Genomic DNA, 8560 nt, shown 5'->3' with positions numbered 1-8560 from the left:
ATTAAATTAATAAGTGATAACCAGTTTAGTCAGTGGACAGCACGGCTTGAAACTACAAATAAACATACTTTGTTCAGCTCAGCTGTCACTTGGATTAAGTGGCAGTGGTTGTCAAAATAGGTGCTGTAGTGGTCGTAGGAGCTACAGTTGTTATTGTAGTAGCTGCAGTTGCAGTTGTCGTAGGAGCTTCAGTTGTTATTGTAGGAGCTGCAGTTGTGGTTGTCGTAGGAGCTGCATTAGTAGTTGTTGTAGTAGGTGCTTCAGTTGTAGAAGTCGTAAGAGCTTCAGTTGTTGTGTTAGGAGCTGCAGTGGTCGTTGTAGGTGCTTCTTTTGTATTGGTTGTAGGATCTAAAGGTGTTGTCGTAGGAGCTGAAGTTGCAGTTGTCGTAAGAGGTGATTCAGTTGTTGAAGTCGTAGGAGCTACAGTTGTCAATGTAGTAGTAGGTGCTGCAATTGTGTTTGTCTTAGGAACTTCAGTTCTAGTTGTCGTGGCAGGTGCTCCATTTGTGGTTGTCAGGAGTTTCAGTTGTGGTAGAAGGCATTGCATTTATAGTTGTTTACAAGATGGTACCTTTTTCATTACAGTAGTGTGATAATGTTTACGACTTAAAATTTAGTAATTTTCGTTTTTTATATTTTGGAAATGTATTTAATCGAGGTGAGACATTTGACAGTAGACAAGACTAAATGTAAAACTGCCCCCGTGAAATGTCAAAATAAACATATTTGGGAAAAAATCTATATGCAAAGAATATGTACATCATTGCTCATTATTATAATTACATCATAAATTAATATGTTCTATTCTGTCTCCATCTTGCCTTTTTGGTTGATATTAATATTGTGATTCAGGATTAATACACGAGTTGGTATGAAGTTAGCAAATAGTAAAACAATTGTTAGAAACATGAACACAGCGTGAAATTCAGTGTACTACATACCCATGTTAAGTTTCTGTGTCTTAATTTTGGACTCAGTTGATGCAGTTGTTTTCTGAACAGAAAGAAAAATATACATTTTATTGAGAGGTCATATGAACCACTATTAATGTGCAACGGTGGACACTTATCAACTTAATCTGTAACTTGTTAAGGAAATGTATGCACTTTAACTCATTTATGTGTACCAGATCAAGAGGTGTGAATAATTATGCATTCAAGACATCTCAGTGAATAGAAGTTTTTTTATCGGTTTTATGTGAAAACTTTGCAAGGGTGTGAATAATTTCACAATGGGCACTATAACTGCTTTGAAGAAGGATTCATACACCGTAGTGAAATTACACAGTAAAATCCAGATCAGCATTGCATTTTTCCATGAAAAATCTGCCTATTACCGCATCACGTCAATCATTTCACTTCATAAAAGAGGAAAAGTAATTTCAAATTTTCAAATGGTCTGCCAGCGCCCATTACTTCAATCTGAATACTATATATATTCTCTGATAGTAATCGGTGTAGTTCATCAAAAGTGGATGTTTTTTCAAATATAAGACATAAAATAATATAGTAAAATCCACAGAGTTTAATTTTTTCAAGAGAAATCAGCATTTTACTGCTTAAAAAACATAGTATTTAAACTTGACTATCAAAAGTTTACCAATCCAATTTCTATATTCTTCAAAAGATGAGAAAAATAAGAAACTTGAATAATGAAATGTGTTCAAGTTGTTTTAAATCTGTTCTATTGAACATTAACATGACGCTTACAATAATGTTTCACTATTTTGAAGAGGGCCTTGGTCCTCATCATTTTGATATCATGGATGGTCAGTTCCTGCATCCATAGCTACATCTATGAATTTGAGAGTGGCTACGTTTACTAAAGTGGCTGGGGTGGCCGTATTGTTGTTGTTTGAATCCAAGATTGCCCCTTTAAGGACTCAGGGTCTAAGGATTCAAATCTTTATTGAAGCTATCAAAAAGTAAATGCAGCTATTTCTGGATGCATATTTTACCTCTGCAAGGTTCATGGCAAAACTAATGTGCTTCTGAAGTATGCAGATTTTCCCTCTCCAGCTGACCGTCAGAATCACTGTATTTAGGGTTAAACCTTGATGCACAGTTTTCCTGTCTTCCTCAGGGAGTTCCTCTTTTCTTCAGGACTCTCGACCAATTGGAATCTTTTGCATGCCAATGTTGCATTAGTTGATCTAAAACAAAGGTGGGTATACTTAACACCTTGATGAGTGTTCCAGTAACAACTGTTAGAACACATTTATTCAACATCATTCATGAGGAATTTGTTAAACATAAGTCCCCTTGAAAAGTTCTTTATACATCAGTAAAAATATAATCTGTATTTCTTCTGTCACAGTACCCAACCCTTTGACATACAGTTGAAGTAGGAAGTTTACATACACTTAGGTTGGAGTCGTTAAAACTCATTTTTCAACCACTCCACAAATTTCTTGTAAAACAAACTATATTTTTGGCAAGTCGGTTAGGGACATCTACCTTGTGCATGACACAAGTAATTTTTCCAACAATTGTTTATAGACAGATTATTTCACCTATAATTCACTGAATCACAATTACAGTGGGTCAGAAGTTTACATACACTAGGTTGACTGTGCCTTTAAACGGCTTGGAGAATTCCAGAAGATGATGTCATGGCTTTAGATGATGTCATGGCTAAGTGACATCATTTGAGTCAATTGGAGGTGTACCTGTGGATGTATTTCAAGGCCTACCTTCAAACTCAGTGCCTCTGCTTGACATCATGGGAAAATCAAAAGCAATCAGCCAAGACCTCAGAAAGAAAATTGTATACCGCCACAAGTCTGGTTCATCCTTGGGAGCAATTTCCAAATGCCTGAAGGTACCACGTTCATCTGTACAAACAATAGTACGCAAGTATAAACACCATGGGACCACGCAGCCGTCATACCGCTCGGGAAGGAGACACGTTCTGTCTCCTAGAGATGAACATACTTTGGTGCGAAAAGTGCAAATCAATCCCAGAACAACAGCAAAGGACCTTGTGAAGATTGTGGAGGAAACAGGTACAAAAGTATCTATATCCACAGTAAAACGAGTCCTATATCAACATAACCTGAAAGGCCGCTCAGCAAGGAAGATGCCACTGCTCCAAAACCGCCATAAAAAGCCTGACTAAGGTTTGCAACTGCACATGGGGACAAAGATCCTACTTTTTGGAGAAATGTCCTCTGGTCTGATGAAACAAAAATAGGAATGTTTGGCCATAATGACCATTGCTATGTTTGGAGGAAAAGGGGAGGCTTGCAAGCCAAAAACACCATCCCAAATGTGAAGCACGGGGGTGGCAGCATCATGTTGTGGGGGTGCTTTGCTGCATGAGGGACTGGTGCACTTCACAAAATAGATGGCATCATGAGGGGAGGAAAATTACATGGATATATTGAAGCAACATCTCAAGACATCAGTCAGGAAGTTAAAGCTTGGTCGCAAATGGGTCTTCCAAATGGATAATGACCCAAAGCATACTTCCAAAGTTGTGGCAAAATGGCTTAAGGACAACAAAGTCAAGGTATTGGAGTGGCCATCACAAAGCCGTGACCTCAATCCCATAGAACATTTGTGGGCAGAACTGAAAATGCATGTGTGAGGAAGGAGGCCTACAAACCTGACTCAGTTACACCAGCTCTGTCAGGCGGAATGGGCAAAAATTAAACCAACTTATTGTGGGAAGCTTGTGGAAGGCTACCTGAAACATTTGACCCAAGTTAAACAATTTAAAGGCAATGCTACCAAATGCTAATTGAGTGTATGTAAACTTCTGACCCACTGGGAATGTGATGAAATAAATAAAAGCTGAAATAAATCAATCATTCTCTCTACTATTATTCTGACAATTCACATTCTTAAAATAAAGTGGTGATCCTAACTGACCTAAGACAGGGACTTTTTACTAGGATTAAATGTCAAGATTTGTGAAAAACTGAGTTTAAATGTATTTGGCTAAGGTGTATGTAAACCTCCGACTTCAACTGTACTATTCCCACAATAGCACCAGGTAAGTCTCAGAGCAGTACCCAGGTAGCAGTTTAGGGGGTTTATGTGCCTTGCTCAAGACCACAAGGCCAGAAGGTTTGGAAACAGACCTGGCTGTAAATACTATATTTCAAATACTCTAAGGGACTGTGGTCGGTGATTGAGCTTGACCGGCACAATGGAAATATTGTCGTAGTCCCATAAGAGTAAACCCCATCTTTCTGGCACTCACTCCAGACAGGCCCAATACTATTTGAACCCAGGGCAGAGCAGTTGATGGCATTGTAATGTTTTGAGTAACTTTGCCTGATACCTGAAGACATGTATTAGCTCCAATCAAATCAATCAATCACATTTAATTTGTAAAGGCCTTTTACATCAGTGGTGGTCAGGAATTGCTTTGCTGATACCGACATAAACCCCATTGAGCCAGAAGCTTATGCCTTGGCTTTAGCTCAGCAAAGACTAATACAGCCTTGTGGTGCACAGGACTAATCCAGTCAGTGACACCAGCAACAATATTGTTCACTCAGAACAGACTTTAAATAATTTAACAAATTTTTTCGAAGGTTTGTTTGTGAATCATGTTAAAATATGAAGGTTGTTATGCATGATGATACTTTTAACATTCACAAAGGGATACCCAAACTATTTATGTATGCAAATTGGGCGAGGAGCTTCTTTCTAACCAGCAACATGTGGGTATCACTTGTGAACATGTACATTCCTCGGTGTGATGCCTGACTCAACATGTCCGATTGTTACTATCTCACGCTTTCTTGACTAATAAGGACTGTTGCCCTGGATGTATTTGTGTGCTTTTAAGTTATACTCGCTAGGTGTAAACACATCACAGTATGTTACTCGTCAAAGGTGTGATTTTTTTTCTTTAGGGTGTGACTAGCTTTAAGACTCATTTTCCACCAGCCTATTCACAGAGACAGTGCTGTGAGTGCAGCTCTGTTCAGCTCAGCAATGTGAAAAGCACTTTATAGGTTTTACAACTTTTGCCCATCCAGAATTGGAGTCAGAATCAAATACAAATATAGGATATATACAGGATTTTTCCTAAAACTTAACCAGTCAGGTGCATTTATAACCTTTATTTATACTATTGTACTATGAAAATTGTCCTGATGCGTTCCGTTACACCTCTGTGAAGTGAATTATTTCCATAGAACTCCATCCTGTTAATATATTGGCTACTTGCTATAGTCAACGAAACTAACACATGTACTGTTATAAATGTATTCAGTTTAGAGAAAACGTTTTGTCATCTTGCAGAGGGCAAAATCCCCAGTCAGAAAGTGTTGGCAAGTTGCCTCACGTATCAGTGTTTTGACCAGTGATTTTTTTGGGGCACACATCCCAACTGTCACGTCTACACCCACTTGTATTGAACCAATCGTAAAAATGTGTATTCATCAGATGTGAATTTTACAACTTAATCTTACACTTAACACAATTTGGATATTTGAACTGTGATTTCATGTTTTCTAATGATCTATTGTGTATTAGGTGTTGCCATCCACCAATAACTACACCGTTCTATGACTTGCCACACTCTAAACAGTCATGGTTGATTAAACACTGGTTTGGTTTGTCATTAGATGACATCATAAAATTGAATGACTTTTCAGGAGTTGTATCACTCCCTGGCGTCTCCGATGATGTTTAAGGTGTTTGAGTTTCTTTTAGAATCTGTTCTATTGAACATACCTCTACATCCATAACAAGGAACATCCTCCTTGTTATATGTTTGAATGCCATGGTATGACATGGAGATGGCATTAGTATTTAGTTGATTCTTTTATCAAAGCAACATACAGTAGTCATGCATACATTTGTGTGGCTGACCCCAAAGGGTACCAAACCAACGACAACCATGGCATTGCAAGCACTAACTCTACATAATGGTTCATAATGGCCCTTTGAAACTTTAATGCTAGATTTCATCAATTCAGACATGTTAGAATGCATTTTCAAAGTATTTGGAACAGGCCTATTGGTGAGCTCAAAAGTATTGGGACAGTGACAATTTTGTTGTTTTGGCACTGTACTTCAGCACTTTGGATTTTAAATGATAAAATGACTAAGAGGATAGTGCAGATTGTCTGCTTTAATTAGATTTTTTTTTTATCCATATTGGGTGAACCGATTAGAAATTCAAGCACTTTTTGTACATAGTCCCCCATTTTAAGGAACCAAAGGTATTGGGACAAATTAACTTGTATGTGTATTGAAGTAGTAAAAAGTTAAGTATTTGGTCCCATATTCACAGCACGCAATGACTACATCAAGCTTGTTACTCAACACATTTGTTGGATGCATTTGCTGTTTGTTTTGGTTTTGTTTCAGATTATTTTGTGCCCGATAGATATTAATGGTAAATAATGTATTGTGTCATTTTGGAGTCACTTTTGTTGTAAATAAGAATAGAATATGTTTCTGACAATGGGATGTAGTACACAATTTGATGACATAGTACACTCAAAACGGTGACCACCTTTGGCTCATGCGCACCACTTTCAAAACTACTGGCTGAAATTATACAAACGTTTGAGAGTGCAACTTTAAGTAAACATACTTTAAAGTACTACTTAAATAGTTTTGAGGGTATCTGTAATTTACTACTTTGACTTTTCCTCCACTACAGTTCTAAAGAAAATAATGTACTTTTTACTCAAGACATTTTGAATGCTTAGCAGAACAGGAAAATAGTCCAATTCACACACTTATCAAGAGAACATCCCTGGTCATCCCTACTGCCTTCGACCTGGCAGACTAACTAAACACAAATGCTTTGTTTGTAAATTATGTCTGAGTGTATCCGTAATATTTTATATTGTTTAATTTTGCCATCTGCTTAATAAAGGAATTTGAAAATATGTATACTTTAACTTTTGATACTTAAGTATATTTAAAATGAAATACTTTCAGACTTTTACTCAAGGAGTTTTTTACTGGGTGACTTGACCCTTTTACTTCAGTCATTTTCTATTAAGGTATCTTTACTTCTACTTAAGTACTGTATGACAATTGGCTACTTTTTTCTACCACTGACTATTGGGACACTATAATTACAAGTATCCCTCAAGATAAACCTCATTATAACTAGCCATATCCTGTGCAACAACTAGTAATCACATTGTACTGTGCTTGTGTGAATATTACATGTACTCCAATGGTGTAATATTGTGTTTATTCTCCCAACTGGATCACACTTCCAGAAGGTTCAAAATGAGGGCCAGGTTATCAGGATGGGTAATGTACTGTATAAGTACACATTAGCTACAACTAAGTACCCCTCAAGATACACTTCATTTTTACTAGCTAAATCCTGTGTAGCAACTACATTCTACTTAAGCAAGCATTAGGGATGACACTCGTATAATTTTTTTTTCAAAAGCTCAACCAAGATAACACAGATGGTACGCTTTATTTTTAAGACAAGTGCTAGCAATAATGTATACTGAAGATGTATTTTGAACAGTTCACATTCATGGTTAAGTAATTAGAGCCTACTGAGCACAAACTATAATCTCTGACACCCAGCGAATCCACAAGATATCCAAACCTTTGTCACAGCTGTTAATAATGAATCGGATGCAGCTGAGAAAAAGCAAAGCACTAAGTTGGTGAATTTTGTGGAACACTGCCCATTAGGTAACAAGCATGGAATCAAGCATTCATTGATACATTTCTATAATTACAGACCACAATTACTACCAGGTACATGTTGTTATTGCATTGTAACTATGTGTCGCTACAATGCTTGTTAGTGTAATTACACATGTAGATACACTGTAATAAGGACCCCTTAAAAGGAAGTGTTACTGTGAATTTGTACCAATACTTTTGGTCCCATAAAATGGGGGACTATGTACAAAAAGGGCTGTAATTTTGAAAACGGTTCACCCAATATGGATGAAAATACCCTCAAATTATAGCTGACACTTTAACCTCATAGTCATTGTATCATTTCAAATCCAATACATTTGTCACTGTCCCAATACTTTTGGAGCTCAGTGTATGTTGAACAATAACTAACCAAATCCTGATTATTTGGCTCCCTCTTGCTGTAGAGACAAAATATGACTACAATAGTGAAATATTCTGTATTGTTTGACTGATGGAGGTTGTCTTTGTCCATTCATCATTTCTTCACATAAACCTTTCAGGAGACTGAGTTAAAGTGCCACTCCAGTCTCCTTTTCAACTCATTTAACACCTGATTTACTTAACAAAAGGCACATCTGAATTGAGTACCACAGTATGAGTCATAATACCCATAAAACCTAGCGGTAAAGCCCAGAAATGGTTCCAATCGTTTTCCCACCATTCATTTTTCCATAGGGGATTTTAAGACTACTTCATAAGGTCTTAGTTTCTCAGTGTTAGTTTTTCAATTTAAGTAATTAGTTACTATTTAAAATAAGCAACTTGTTACATTTAAACATGATTTCCTTTTTTATTTTATTTTAGCCCCCCAAAATTCGAATCACTTCCCCTAAGTTCACGCTCTTAATGTTTCTTCAAGAACGTTCTGGCGGGAAGCTAGCTAGCAAGTTATCAGAGACAACAGC

The sequence above is a fragment of the Salmo salar genome, unplaced genomic scaffold, assembly GCF_905237065.1.
Source record: "Salmo salar unplaced genomic scaffold, Ssal_v3.1, whole genome shotgun sequence".
NCBI lineage: Eukaryota > Metazoa > Chordata > Actinopteri > Salmoniformes > Salmonidae > Salmo > Salmo salar.
This window is presented reverse-complemented; position numbering follows the sequence as displayed.